At 40.1% G+C, this 13831-nt stretch overlaps 1 pseudogene; it reads left to right on the top strand.

Moving 5' to 3' along the window:
• The first annotated feature begins 5951 nt into the window (after positions 1-5951).
• On the top strand, positions 5952-11553 carry LOC139533326 (sialoadhesin-like; annotated as a pseudogene).
• Positions 11554-13831: the final 2278 nt, after the last annotated feature.

The following is a 13831-nucleotide window of genomic DNA, read 5'->3' as shown; positions in this document are numbered from 1 at the left end:
AGTACACATGAAAAGTTGTGCAGGGATGTATGTCCTTGTCAGAGAGAAGAATGACATTGTTCTTGCAGCATACATTTTCTGTAGTTCACTCATTAATTTATCTCTTTTACATTCGATCTACCACTGTGATCACTACTTTCCTGGGTTATTACTTTGAACAGTTGACAGACTGTAACTCAAGAACATCTACATGCAGTTGACCTCCAAATAGCTACAACATAAACCAAATGATAAACATGCCATGACGTCAAACCTTTGACACCTCTCCTAGTGACATTAAAGACTGTACTGAACATGTCAACATGACCAGGTATGATAAATATAATATTGACTTCACTTTTTGTACAACTATGTTTTATCCACTAAGTTTCTTCTCTGATATATACTATAGTTCTCTCTTCCTCCCACAGAAAGACCACAGATCTGATGTGTCCATTTACTTTTACAGTAACAGGAAGTTGTGTGGAGATGAACATGACATCAGATGTTATTTTTCTGTTTCTCTTTTAGCATCTGTACCTTTCTAATTCTGTCAAAGCCCCATTCGTGTCACAGCCACAGGAACTGTAGGAGTCCAGAAGACTTGCCAGAGGCTTAGAATGGAGTACACTTTATGTGCAACTCTGAGATGATGATGATTCATGTATTTCTCTGGATTTTGAATATTGTTAGCTAACTACTTCCTTTATTGGACAAGAAAATGTTTAATTCATTGAATGAATGACGTTGTTTGGTTACACTGTGTTTACCGACTGCAGAGAAATTGAGTTGTTGGTCACTACGGCTTTTAATCAGGTTGTAACATGAGCCTGAGAAACATATAATATAAACTAATATGATGACATAGAGAGATGAAGGAATAAGGGGACAGACCCAGTAGACTGAGGGATTATGTTGTTGCTAAGTGACCAATCAAATAAAAAACTTTGTTCAATCAGTTAAACAAAGCATATTAATTATAAGTGTAGATAATATATTCAGTAAAAAAACAAACATATTTGATTATATGTGGGTACATGTGTTTGTGTGTGTGAGTGAGAGTTAGGCTACATGAAGGGGATTATTGGGTAGTTTGGTTCATCAGGCTGACCCCCTGTCACGGCCGTCAAAAGGAGGAGACCAAGGTGCAGCGTGGTGAGAGTACATATTCCTTTTTATTAGAAATGACACCGACAAAAACAATAAACAATACAAAACAACAGTGAAGCTTAAGAGCTATGTGCCACAAACAACGTTAACTTCCCAAAAAGACAGGTGGGAAAAAGGGCTACCTAAGTATAGTTCTCAATCAGAGACAACGATAGACAGCTGTCCCTGATTGAGAACCCTACCCGGCCAAAACATAGAAATACAAATAATAGAACATAGAATACCCACCCCAAATCACACCCTGACCAAACCAAAAATTTGATTGATTGATTATTTCGATATTGTGATCCACAAGAATGTGGAGTAGTTACAGGTCTGTCCCTGAAGGGGGCGATAAGAAACCCCAGATGTTTACCATAGTATACAAACTAAAGGTGAAGTCTGTAACTGCTTTCCCCTGTAACCTTTCTCCTGGTTTCTTCACAAATGTTGTACATGTGTCCCACACTCTACACTCTACAACATACCACTTAGATATTTTTAGAGGTAAATAGTTAACGAAAATTGATTCATGTATTCAACATGTAATGATGTGAAGCTAAATGAACCTCTAGACTTTAACCTGGAAACCCAGTTCCCCAGTTACAGCTTTGAAACTCCTCCCATCTCTGGTCAGTGGTAATAAATAACACACAAATCAAATGTTATTTGTCACATCCGCCGAATACAAACGTGAAATGCTTACTTACAAGCCCTTAACCAACAATGCGATTTTAAGAAAATACCCCAATATATATATATATATATATATATATATATATATATATAATGTATATAAAAATAAATTAATAAATAAGTTTTCATAAAATAATTTACAAAAAGAAAAGCAATTGAAACAAGTTTAAAAGAATGACAAAATTAAACAACAGGCAAACACAAACAATACACACACACACACACACACACACACACACACACACACACACACACACACACACACACACACACACACACACACACACACACACACACACACACACACACACACACACACAAACAAACAAGCCACACAACACACACACACACACACACACACACAAACAACACACACATAATACAGTACATGAACAATAGCCCTGATACACATCACATATACAAACAAATTAAAATACAACCATAAACAACACAATAACAAACATATCTATTTAGACAATAGCTAACTAAACGTATCACTCAGAACCATCTGAGGTGTGGTGTGTGTGTGTGTGTGTGTGTGTGTGTGTGTGTGTGTGTGTGTGTGTGTGTGTGTGTGTGTGTGTGTGTGTGTGTGTGTGTGTGTGTGTGTGTGTGTGTGTGTGTGTGTGTGTGTGTGTGTGTGTATTGTTTGTGTTTGCCTATTGTTTATTTTTGTCATTATTTTAAACTTTTTTCAATTTATTATTTATTCATTTATTTTTTTGAGTGAGAGAGAGAGTGATTGAGAAGTGAGAGGTGGCTGGAGATGTCCATTTCCATTGTGCCACAACTGAGGTTAGCTGGCTTGGCTTGCCACCTGACAACTGAGCAAAGGTTTGAGGGGAGGCCTACACTTACTTATCTATCTATTTTTACATTTCTCAAGAATCTTTCTCTCTGTTTTTCTGTGTGCGGTGAAGAGGTGTGATCTCAGAGTGAAGTGGTGTGATCTAAGCAGACTGTCATCATATAGGAAGTAAAGGGGACTGTTAGAAGGACTGTAGTTGTAGAGAAAGTCACTTGTCTGTGGGGACAGAATGGAGCACACCTTGCTCTGTTTGCTACTATGTAAGTACTGAGTTAGTGTGTTTGTTAATGAACACTAATTACCTGATTTACTAAGAATTTAAAGGGAAAGGGAATAAGACATTAATCAAAATGAAGACAGTTTCACACTTTAGGTTTGTTTTTGGTGTTTTAGCCCTTATTGAGAAAATCTTAGTAAATGGCACTCAAAGAAAGTGACCACCCTACATTGATGTTGCATCTCTGTGAGAACCTGAGCTTGTATAGCCGATGCCATGCAGACCTGGTTAGTGTGGTGGTGTGCACTTAACCAAGTCATTACTCAGGAACTAAAGAGTAGTGTTAACTCAATGGTTGCAAAATGTGTTGTCAATGACAATGAATATAAAATGCAATATTTGTTGGATGTGTTGTATAATCAAGTTGTGATTATTGTAAATGGTTGAGGGTTCCTTCGCTACAGTCATAGTAAACTGTGTTAACCTGTCTAGGATGAGAGTGCCGCTAGCGGCACTCCCCCCCCACCCCCACTGAAAAACCAGTGCCGCGAAATTCAAAAACAATATTTTTTTTAAATATTTAACTTTCACACATTAAAGTCCAATACAGCTAATGAAAGACACAGATCTTGTGAATCCAGTCAACATGTCCGATTTTTAAAATGTTTTACAGGGAAGACACAATATGTAAAGATGTACATCTATTACCTAAAAATACATTAGCATAATCCACCATCTTTTATTTGTCCACCAACACCAGTAGCCATCACCAATTCGGCTAAACTAAGATATTTATAGCCCCTAACCAACAAAAAAACTCATTAGATGACAGTCTGATAACATATTTATGGTATGGGATAGGTTTTGTTAGAAAAAAGTGCATATTTCAGGTAGATGGCATAGTTTACAATTGCACCCACCGTCACAAATGGACTAGAATAATTACAATGAGCAACGTGTTTACCTAACTACTAATCATCAAACATTTCGTAAAAATACACAGCATACACGAATCGAAAGACACAGATCCTGTGAATACAGACAATATTTCAGATTTTCTAAGTGTCTTACAGCGAAAACACAATAAATCGTTATATTAGCTTAGCACATAGCAATTAGCAGCCCAGCATTGATTCTAGCCAAAGTGAGCGATAAAAGTCAACATCGCCAAAAGATATTAATTTTTTCACTAACCTTCTCAGAATTCTTCCGATGACACTCCTGTAACATCACATTACAACATGCATATACAGTTTGATCGAAAATGTTTATATTTAGCCACCAAAATCATGGTTAGACAATGTGAAATGTAGACAAGCTGGTAAAGAAAAAGTCCTTGCGCCACTTAGACAGTGATCTACTCTTATACATAAATACTCATAAACGTGACTAAAAAATATAGGGTGGACAGGGATTGATAGACAATTTAATTCTTAATACAATTGCGTTATTACATTTTTTAATTTATCCTTACTTTTCAATACAGTTTGCGCCAAGCGAAGCTACGTCAAAAAACATGGCGTCCTAAGCCACTAAAATGTTTCGACAGAAACACGATTTATCATAATAAAAATGTCCTACCTTGAGCTGTTCTTCCATCAGTATCTTGGGCAAAGGATCCTTTCTTGGGAGAAATCGTCTTTTGGTGGAAAGCTGTCCTCTTGCCATGTGGAAATGTCAACTGCGTTCGGGATGAACTGAAAAGCGTGCCCAACTTTTCACATCGTTGCAAAAATAAATGTCCCAAAATCGCACTAAACGGATATAAATTGCTATAAAACGCTTTAAATTAACTACCTTATGATGTTTTTAACTCCTATAACGAGTGAAAAGATGACCGGAGAAATATAACAGGCTAAACTAACGCTTGGAACAGGAGCGGGTCGGTGTCCAGCACGCGCGTTACGCAGCAAGGAAAGACTTGCTAGCTACAGGGTTTTTTGATTTATAGGGCCTGTGAACGCGCAATCGACCCCATTGGAATCGTCATCACGTAAAGGCATCCAGGGGAAGACGTAAGAAGTGTCCGTATAGTCATAGCAATGACAGTGCCCTTTTAACTGACTTCAGAAGAGTGGCCAACATTTCTCAAATCTGACTCCATGTCAGGGAAATTGCTGTAGAATGGGCTCTGTTCCACTTAGAGACAAAATTTCAACTCCTATAGAAACTATAGACTGTTTTCTATCCAATAATAATAATAATATGCATATTGTACGATCAAGGATTTTGTGGGAAGCCGTTTCAAAAATTAGCCAAGTTAGCATAAATAGTCTAAACAGCGCCCCCATCCCCAACAGGCTAAGAGATTAATGAGTGGTGTTTTGGTGTTTTTGGTCTCTGTACACTCTCTGTGTGCAGAACACTGGAAGTCAGCGGCCATTTAAAGCTGCCGTCCGTAATTCAAACTACCACAAAATGGCCACCCTGACACTTTTTAAGGTATATGGCTGGGATGGGGCTAAGGAAATTCATTAATCTACATTGTTTACAATAATTGTCATAAAATAACCATATATTTCGGGTTTATGATGGGATAAGACAGTTCTTCAAGAATAAATGCCTACGACTAATTTAATGATAAAAAATGTGTATAGAAATCATAGATTGCACCTTTAAAATAAAGTACAGAATGGATTTGGTAATCAGTAACATGATTATGGCATGTTATTATTTATTTCAAGTTAATATTGGAGCAATGTGACTTTCTTTGTTGTAGTGCTGAGTACACACATCTACTCTGGACACTCTGAAGATGATGGTAAATATTTGAACACTTGATCAAGCCTCAAACTCTTAATGCTTCATCAAATGTTTTATTTGTGATTTTTAAAGCTTCTTTTGACGAGACATATTTTTAGTTTTGAGTGTCTCAAAAAAACAATTGTATCATGCTGGTTTTATTTTGTGCAGGAAATGCAAAGGCTGTTCTGACCATATACCCCACATCCTCCCAGATATTCAGTGGAGAGTCTGTCACTCTCAGATGTAACATACAGAGGGGAGAAGTCACTGATTGGGAATATATATGGCTCAAGGATGTTGTAGACACAATCAATAGGAATCATGAATATGAGATCAGTGAGGTTAAGATTTCAGACAATGGTGACTACAGGTGTGTGGGTTCACATATTGATCAGAAGAAGCATTCTGAGTGGAGTGATGCAGTCAGACTAATGGTAACAGGTATATCATCTTATCTCTCAAGTGCCTCCATGCCCATAACCACTTGACATAGATACATCTCTCTACATTAGTGTCACTGGTGAGCTCACTATTAATCTTCAATCACTATCTGGACTTTATGAATTTTGAGCCAATGAGGGTTAATCTAAATACAGATATACTGTGTAGACTGTAAATTCTAACTGAATAGAGTCAACATACCCCTATTTAAAATAAACTTTAATCAAAACTTAAATGCAACAGTAAAATTATTTAAAATGACCAAGCATGAAGCCAGATGTTTTGATATTCTGCTCTCTGTTTTCTTAGCTCTTCCTGAAACTACACTGACCGTAAATCCAAACCCTGCATACAATGGAGAGACAGTAACTCTGACGTGTTCAGTGGGATCTGACAGTGGCTGGAGGTATACATGGTACAAATACAACACTAACAAAGTAGTGACCTTGTCTAGCAGACACACTACAACAGGAGCCACCTTCACCATCAGAAGAGCTATTGAGTCTGACCAGGGTCTCTACAGGTGTCAGGGAGAGATCCAGTCCAGATCCATATCATCAATCATCAGTGATCCTGTCACTATCACTGTGAAAGGTGAGTTACTTTATGTGTTTTTTTAATCAAACAAATGGACACTCTTTATATTGAGTCAATCATGTAGATGTGGTCTGTGTGTTAGTATGAATGGAAAAATGAATAGTTACAGTACTACCTACAGAAGTAAGATCATATGTTGGAGAGATTTGTGCTCTGACTGCATTTGTCTTAATATATAACTGTGTTTCCACAGCTCTGCCCACGGTCTCAGTGAAAGCCTCTCCACGGGGTCCCCTCTATTCTGGAGAGACAGTCACTCTGCAGTGTGACATATCTGACAACAGAGACTGGACGTACCGCTGGCACAGAGACAACCATCTGCTTCCCATTCCGACCAGTAAAACCACCACCATCTCTCTCCCTGACCAGGCTGGTCAGTACCAGTGTGAGGGGACAAGGACAAGACGGCCCGAGAGGACATATCTCAGCTCATCTCTCACCATCGTTGTTGCTGGTGAGTTTAATAACATAACCATCACTTACTTAAATGTTGAGAAGGATAAGATCTTCATATTATTCTGTACTGTTAAAGTCTTTTTAAACAAAAACAGTTGTATTCTTTTAATAAAAAATCAAAAAAAGTCAACATACCCCTATAATGTACTTTTATAGTAAGAAAACGTTCCAACAACAGCTAAATCTTTGGATCTTTGGATGTTGCTAAGCATGTATCCAGATCCAGCTGTACATAGTCCATCTGTAAACTACCCACCCTATTTACCTACCTCACCCCCCATACTGCTTTTATTTATTTACTTTTCTGCTCTTTTGCACACCAGTATCTCTTCTTGCACATGATCATCTGATGATTTATCACTCCAGTGTTAATCTGCTAAATTGTAATTATTCGATTTATTGCCTACCTCATGCCTTTTGCACACATTGTATATAGATTCTCTTTTTTTTTTCTACCATGTTATTGACTTGTTTATTGTTTACTCCATGTGTAACTCTGTGTTGTCTGTTCACACTGCTATGCTTTATCTTGGCCAGGTCGCAGTTGCAAATGAGAACTTGTTCTCAACTAGCCTACCTGGTTAAATAAAGGTGAAAAAAATAAATAAACTGACCATAACACCAAACCCTGCATACACTGGAGAGACAGTAACTCTGACGTGTTCAGTGGGGTCTGACAGTGGCTGGAGCTTTACATGGTACAAAGACAACACTAAGAAAGTAGTGACCTTGTCTGGCAGACACACTACAACAGGAGCCACCTTCACCATCAGTAGAGCTGCTGAGTCTGACCAGGGTCTCTACTGGTGTCAGGGAGAGATCCAGTCCAGATCCATATCATCAATCATCAGTGATCCTGTCACTATAACTGTAAAAGGTGAGTAACTGTGTGTGTGTGTGTCTTCAGAATATAAATTGCTTAAAACACTCAAGAGACAAGTAAATGCTATACAATTGACTGTGTTAGGTAAGTCTGTTTTTATGGGATTACAAGAGAAAGACAGAAGGGATGAGGTCAAATAGCAGACAGTGAGATCAATGATGGAACAAAACTATAGTTACATTTAGGGGTGATGTACAATACCATAACAAAATTGGTAAACATTTGGATGGAGACTGAAGAGATACAGAGAGAAAGCAGTGGAGTCAGAGTGTGTCTCTAACTGGGGATCAAAAGCAGGGTCCACATGTACCATCAGGTCCACACGTAAAAAGGACAGTGGAGTGTACTGGTGTGAGTCTGGATCAGGAGAGTACAGTAATGCTGTCAACATTACAGTGGACGGTACATCTATTCTAACCTTTTTTACATTACAATGTATGATAATGATGTTCAATTCTGTAACTGAATGGTTGCATCTCATAAAATAATAGCTCATGTGAGTGATAACTCCAGATTTACAGTATTATTTACATATTCTGTTACACAGTTGGCAGTCTGATCCTGGAGAGCCCTCCCTATCCAATAACTGAGGGAAACTCTGTGACTCTGAGCTGTACAAATAGATATCAGGAAACAAACCCGAACCCCATGGTTCATTTCTACAAAGATGGAAAATTCATCAGGAATGATACCACAGGAGAGATGACCATCCCTGCAGTATCCAAGTCAGATGAAGGCTTCTATAAGTGTAAATCAAATGAATGAGAATCACCAGAGAGCTGGGTGACAGTGAGAGGTGAGAGAGCTGTGTGTGTGTGTGTGTGTGTGTGTGTGTGTGTGTGTGTGTGTGTGTGTGTGTGTGTGTGTGTGTGTGTGTGTGTGTGTGTGTGTGTGTGTGTGTGTGTGTGTGTGTGTGTGTGTGTGTGTGTGTGTGTGTGTGTGTGTGTGTGTGTGTGTGTGTGTTGATGGTAAAACATGTGTTTTGATAGTCCCTCCAGGTTCCATTGTCTCCATCTCTGTGCTGCCCAGGCTGCTGTGTGGTTTACTGGTTGCGTCTCCCTTTCTACTGGTGTCTATCGTGCTCATGGTGAAATGCTGCAGGGCTCGAGGTGACCACTTTATTTCAGTGTGTATCTACAATCAACTTATCCGGCTTGATATTCTCTTTCTTTATGTCATCCTCTTATATCACTCAAATGGTTCATTTCAAATGTAAATAGACAAAGTGGCCAGGGGAAGCTATTTTTGTTAAATGTGTTCTATGGAAATGTTCTCTTCCCAGAAAAGGCAAACTAACCTCATTATTACTTTTGATGGATTACATTTTTATGCTGTTCAGTTGAAAGAGCAGTTGAATCAGTTTAACTCCAATGCTTCTCTCCGTCCGTTATATTCCCATAGGACTGTGTTCAACAGCCAAATCTCTTCAATACGAGTTACCATCTGATGATGTCATCAAACAGACTGAATCATCCGTGTGATCAATACAGTAAGAACTATAAACTGAAGACCCATTTTTTGGATGTTTATGTTTTTGCCATTGTCTTGACATTGATTTATGATAGTGTTTACTGACTCAAATATCTCTGAATTGAATTTTACAAATACTAAATGTTATTATTTAGGAAGTTGACATTTTCAGCTTTTGGGGGCTTGTTTGCTTTGCTTTTGTTGATTGTTGTTCATTTTCTTGAAATATTATATTTACCCCACTTTTACTACAGTTTGTTGATTAAACAATAGTGTAGTGTCTGTTTTGTTTAAAAGTTGCATTTGTATTTTATTATATTTTGTTTTTTACATAATGTCAATCTTTTATATACATTTACTTATTTTTTTAAGACAAAAAGTGGGTTTATACTTGGTTGGCCGACCTGCTAATACAACTTTAACAGTTCATTTGGCAGATTTGTTGTTTGTTTTGAATTCAATTAACGCTTATTTTTATATACATTTTACATAATTTTCACTTCTATGTCTCTATGTTTTTTGTAACATTGTATTTTTACAGTAGTTATAGGAGCCAGATTAGTATTCCACTATGGAACTTGAATGAAGAGGGTGTTTATTGTCTTACGTCAGATAGCGCAATGATTCCGCACGACTATGATCACATAGCAGTGACGCCAACTGACGTAAGACAATGGAGGGTGTGTTGTATTTTGGATTTTACATGTTGTATTAAATCTCATATGTCAAACAAAAAGTCATGATTCCCTACATCATTGTATTCCTTTGAAAACATTGCTGTCAGTCTTCTGTAAACCACATCCAGATTTGACTTCTACTGATATGAACCCATACAGAAGTGGTCCATGTCTGTACTAATATGATGACATAGAGAGAAGAAGGAATACGAGGACAGACGCAGTAGACTGAGGGGTTATGTTGTTGCTGTGGACCAATCACCGTATTCGTTTCTATATTGTGAACTACAATAATGTGGAGTAGTTACAGGTCTGTCCTGAAGGGGGCGATGAGAAGTCCCAGATGTTTACATGGCTTCGTCACGCAGTGTCTCAGAATCACCAACAAAAAACTTAGATATGTTTAGAGGTAAATAGTTCTAAAAATGGATTAATGTATTCAACATGTAATGGTGTGAAGCTAAATTAAACTCTAGACTTTAACCTGGAAATCCAGCTCCCCAGTTACAGCTTTGAAACTCCTCCCATCTCTGGTCAGTGGTAAAAAATTCCACACAGCTCTGCCTCTGATGTAAACTACCGTTCAAAAGTTTGGGGTCACTTTGAAATGTCCTTGTTTTTGAAAGAATAGAATGAATGTATCTTATACTCAATCTAAGCTCATAAGAGGTTAATATATTGTGAGTGATTTACAGTATTATTTATATATTTTGTTACACAGTTGGCACTCTGATCCTGGAGAGCCCTCCCTATCCCATAACTGAGGGAGAATCTATGACTCTCAGCTGTACAAATAGATATCAGGAAACAAACCCGAACCCCAAGGTTGATTTCTACAAAGATGGAGTACTCATCAGGAATGATACCACAGGAGAGATGACCATCCCTGCAGTATCCAAGTCAGATGAAGGCTTCTATAAGTGTAAATCTAATGAAGGAGAATCACCAGAGAGCTGGGTGACAGTGAGAGGTGAGAAAATGGTCATGATCACATGACCTTTTCATAATATCTGTGGTCATCAGTCATTTGTGGTGTTAAAAAGCACACTGTAGGTTTGGAGTTACAAGCTCAGGCTGGTCATCTGATCTCAAGTCAGTTGTCAAATATATATTCACTTTGTCCACTACTTTATTTATTTTCTACAACTACCTCAGAACCTGATAGTGATTTGCTGTACTCTCTCCAGGTGTAACTCCTGGACCCTCTACATCAGTCCTAGTAGGAGTGGTTGTGGGCCTGGTTGTTGCTGGTGTTCTACTGGCCGTTCTCCTGGTACTGCTGTGTCGATATTAAAATGTCAAAACTGTAAAGACCTGATATAATCGTATACATTTCTCATTACAGGTTCATGTTGAAAAAGAATATTCTCACGAGTACACCTGTCTTTCAACTATGTTCCTTTTCATACAGTAAAATATAATCTGTGTGTTTCATGATTATCTCTCTCCCTGTAGGCCCCGCCAGCTCCAGAGGACCAACCTGGAATCCCAACAGGATCAAGGATCTACCCAGCGCCGAGCTCATGATGCTAGGTATGCACGTCTGCAGCATTGTCAGTCTCTCAGGCCAGACCACTGTCACTCTCCTCTCTCTGCATCTTTACACACTCACTTACCACCATCCAATATGTATAAAACATGTTACCATACTCCCTAGACAAGCTGAGGGAAAACCAACCAATTCATCTTTCTCTCTCTTCTTTGACCAACAGGTGGCGCTAACATCTATGATACAATCACTCCCTCAGTGTACAGTACCACTGTCATTACTGTCTATGTTAAGCATGAATACAGTATTGAGTTGTTGTTGCTGTTGTTCTTCATATGTTTAATATTACTAGCATACTAACAGTAAGTAGAGATATTAGTGTATTACCTGTATATTTCAGATGCTGGTGCTGCTACTGCTGGACCAAGTGATGTGATGTACGCACAGATTCAACTCAAAAAGTTGGACAAGAAAAATAAAATAAATTCTCACATAAATTAATACAAAATGTAGCAGTGTTTTTTACTCATCAAATTTGATAAAAATTTACAAATTCTCTCCTCCTCCTCCTCCTCTGAAATGCCAGCTGATTCAAAAGAAAAGCCAGTCTATTCTGAGGTCAAGACGGGGAAGACCACAGGTAAGACACATTCTACAGTTTGTCAATCAGTGAAATCTAAATGTGCGAATTTTGAGTTTCAAAGAAGAATGCAGAATATGTAATAAGCTAATTCCTTAATTTGTTGACCGGAAATGTCAATTTTCAGCAGCATCTGGGTGTCACGTTCTGACCCTAGTTCTTGTGTTATTTCTTTGTTTTCGTTGGTCAGGACGTGAGTTGGGTGGGTTATCTATGTTTTGTGTTTCTATGTTGGTTTTCTCGTTTGGCCTGATATGGTTCTCAATCAGCGGCAGGTGTTAGTCATTGTCTCTGATTGGGAACCATATTTAGGTAGCCTGTTTTCTGTTGGGTTTTGTGGGTGGTTGTTTTCAGTCTTTGTGTGTCTGCACCAGACAGAACGTTACAGGACTGTTTCGGTTTTCCTTTTTGTTTCACTTTGTTAGTTTGTATTTTGTTGTATTTCATTCTCATTAAAAGTCATTATGGATACGTACCACGCTGCGCATTGGTCTTCCGATCCTTCCTACTACTCCTCATCAGAGGAGGAAGAAGAAAGCCGTTACAGAACCACCCACCACAACCGGACCAAGCAGCGTGGTAACGGGCAGCAGCAGCAGCGGCCGAAATCTGAAGAGGAATGGACATGGGAGGATATTTTAGACGGCAAGGGATGTTACACATGGGAGGAGATTCTGGCTGGAAGGGATCGCCTTCCATGGGAACAGGTGGAGGCAGCCAGGAGAACGGAGGCAATAGGAAAAGGGAACTGGCGTTACGAGGGAACACGGCTGGCAATGAAGCCCGAGAAGCAGCCCCAAACATTTCTTGGGGGTGGCACACGGGGAGTGTGGCTAAGCCAGGTAGGACACCTGAGCCAACTCCCCGTGCTTACCGTGGAGAGCGAGCGTACGGGCAGACACCGTGTTATGCGGAAGAGCGCACGGTGTCTCCAGTACGTGTGCATAGCCCGGTGTGGTACATAGCAGCGCCTCGTATCGGCCGGGCTAGAGTGGGCATCGAGCCAGGTGCCATGAAGCCGGCTCTACGCATCTGGTCTCCAGTGCGTCTCCTCGGGCCGGGGTACATGGCACCAGCCCTACGCATGGTGTCTCCTGTACGTGTGCATAGCCCAGTGCGGCCTATTCCACCTCGCCGCACTGGCATGGCTACGGTGAGCATTCAGCCAGGTAGGGTTGGGCAGGATCGGTGCTCGAGACCTGTAGTGCGCCTCCACGGTCCGGTCTATCCGGTGCCTTCTCCATGCACCAGCCCTCCTGTGGCAGCCCCACGCACCAGCTCTCCTGTGGTAGCCCCTCGCACCAGCCCTCCGGTGCCGGCACCACGTACCAGGCCTCCAGTTCCTGTTCCCCGCACTCGCCTAGAGGTGTGTGTCCCCAGTCCGGTACCACCAGTTCCGGCACCACGCACCAGGCCTATAGTGCGCCTCCAGGGTCCAGTATGCCCTGTTCCTGCTCCCCGCACTCGCCCTGAGGTGCGTGTTCCCAGCCCGGTACCACCAGTTCCGGCACCACGCACCAGGCCTACTGTACGCCTCGGCAGGCCTGAGTCTCTCTCCTGTCCTGCGCCGCCGAGTCTCCCTCC

This window comes from Salvelinus alpinus, chromosome 11 (genome assembly GCF_045679555.1).
Source record: "Salvelinus alpinus chromosome 11, SLU_Salpinus.1, whole genome shotgun sequence".
Taxonomy (NCBI): domain Eukaryota; kingdom Metazoa; phylum Chordata; class Actinopteri; order Salmoniformes; family Salmonidae; genus Salvelinus; species Salvelinus alpinus.
The sequence above is the reverse complement of the archived record's forward strand: the minus strand, read 5'-3'. Positions and strand labels throughout refer to the sequence as shown.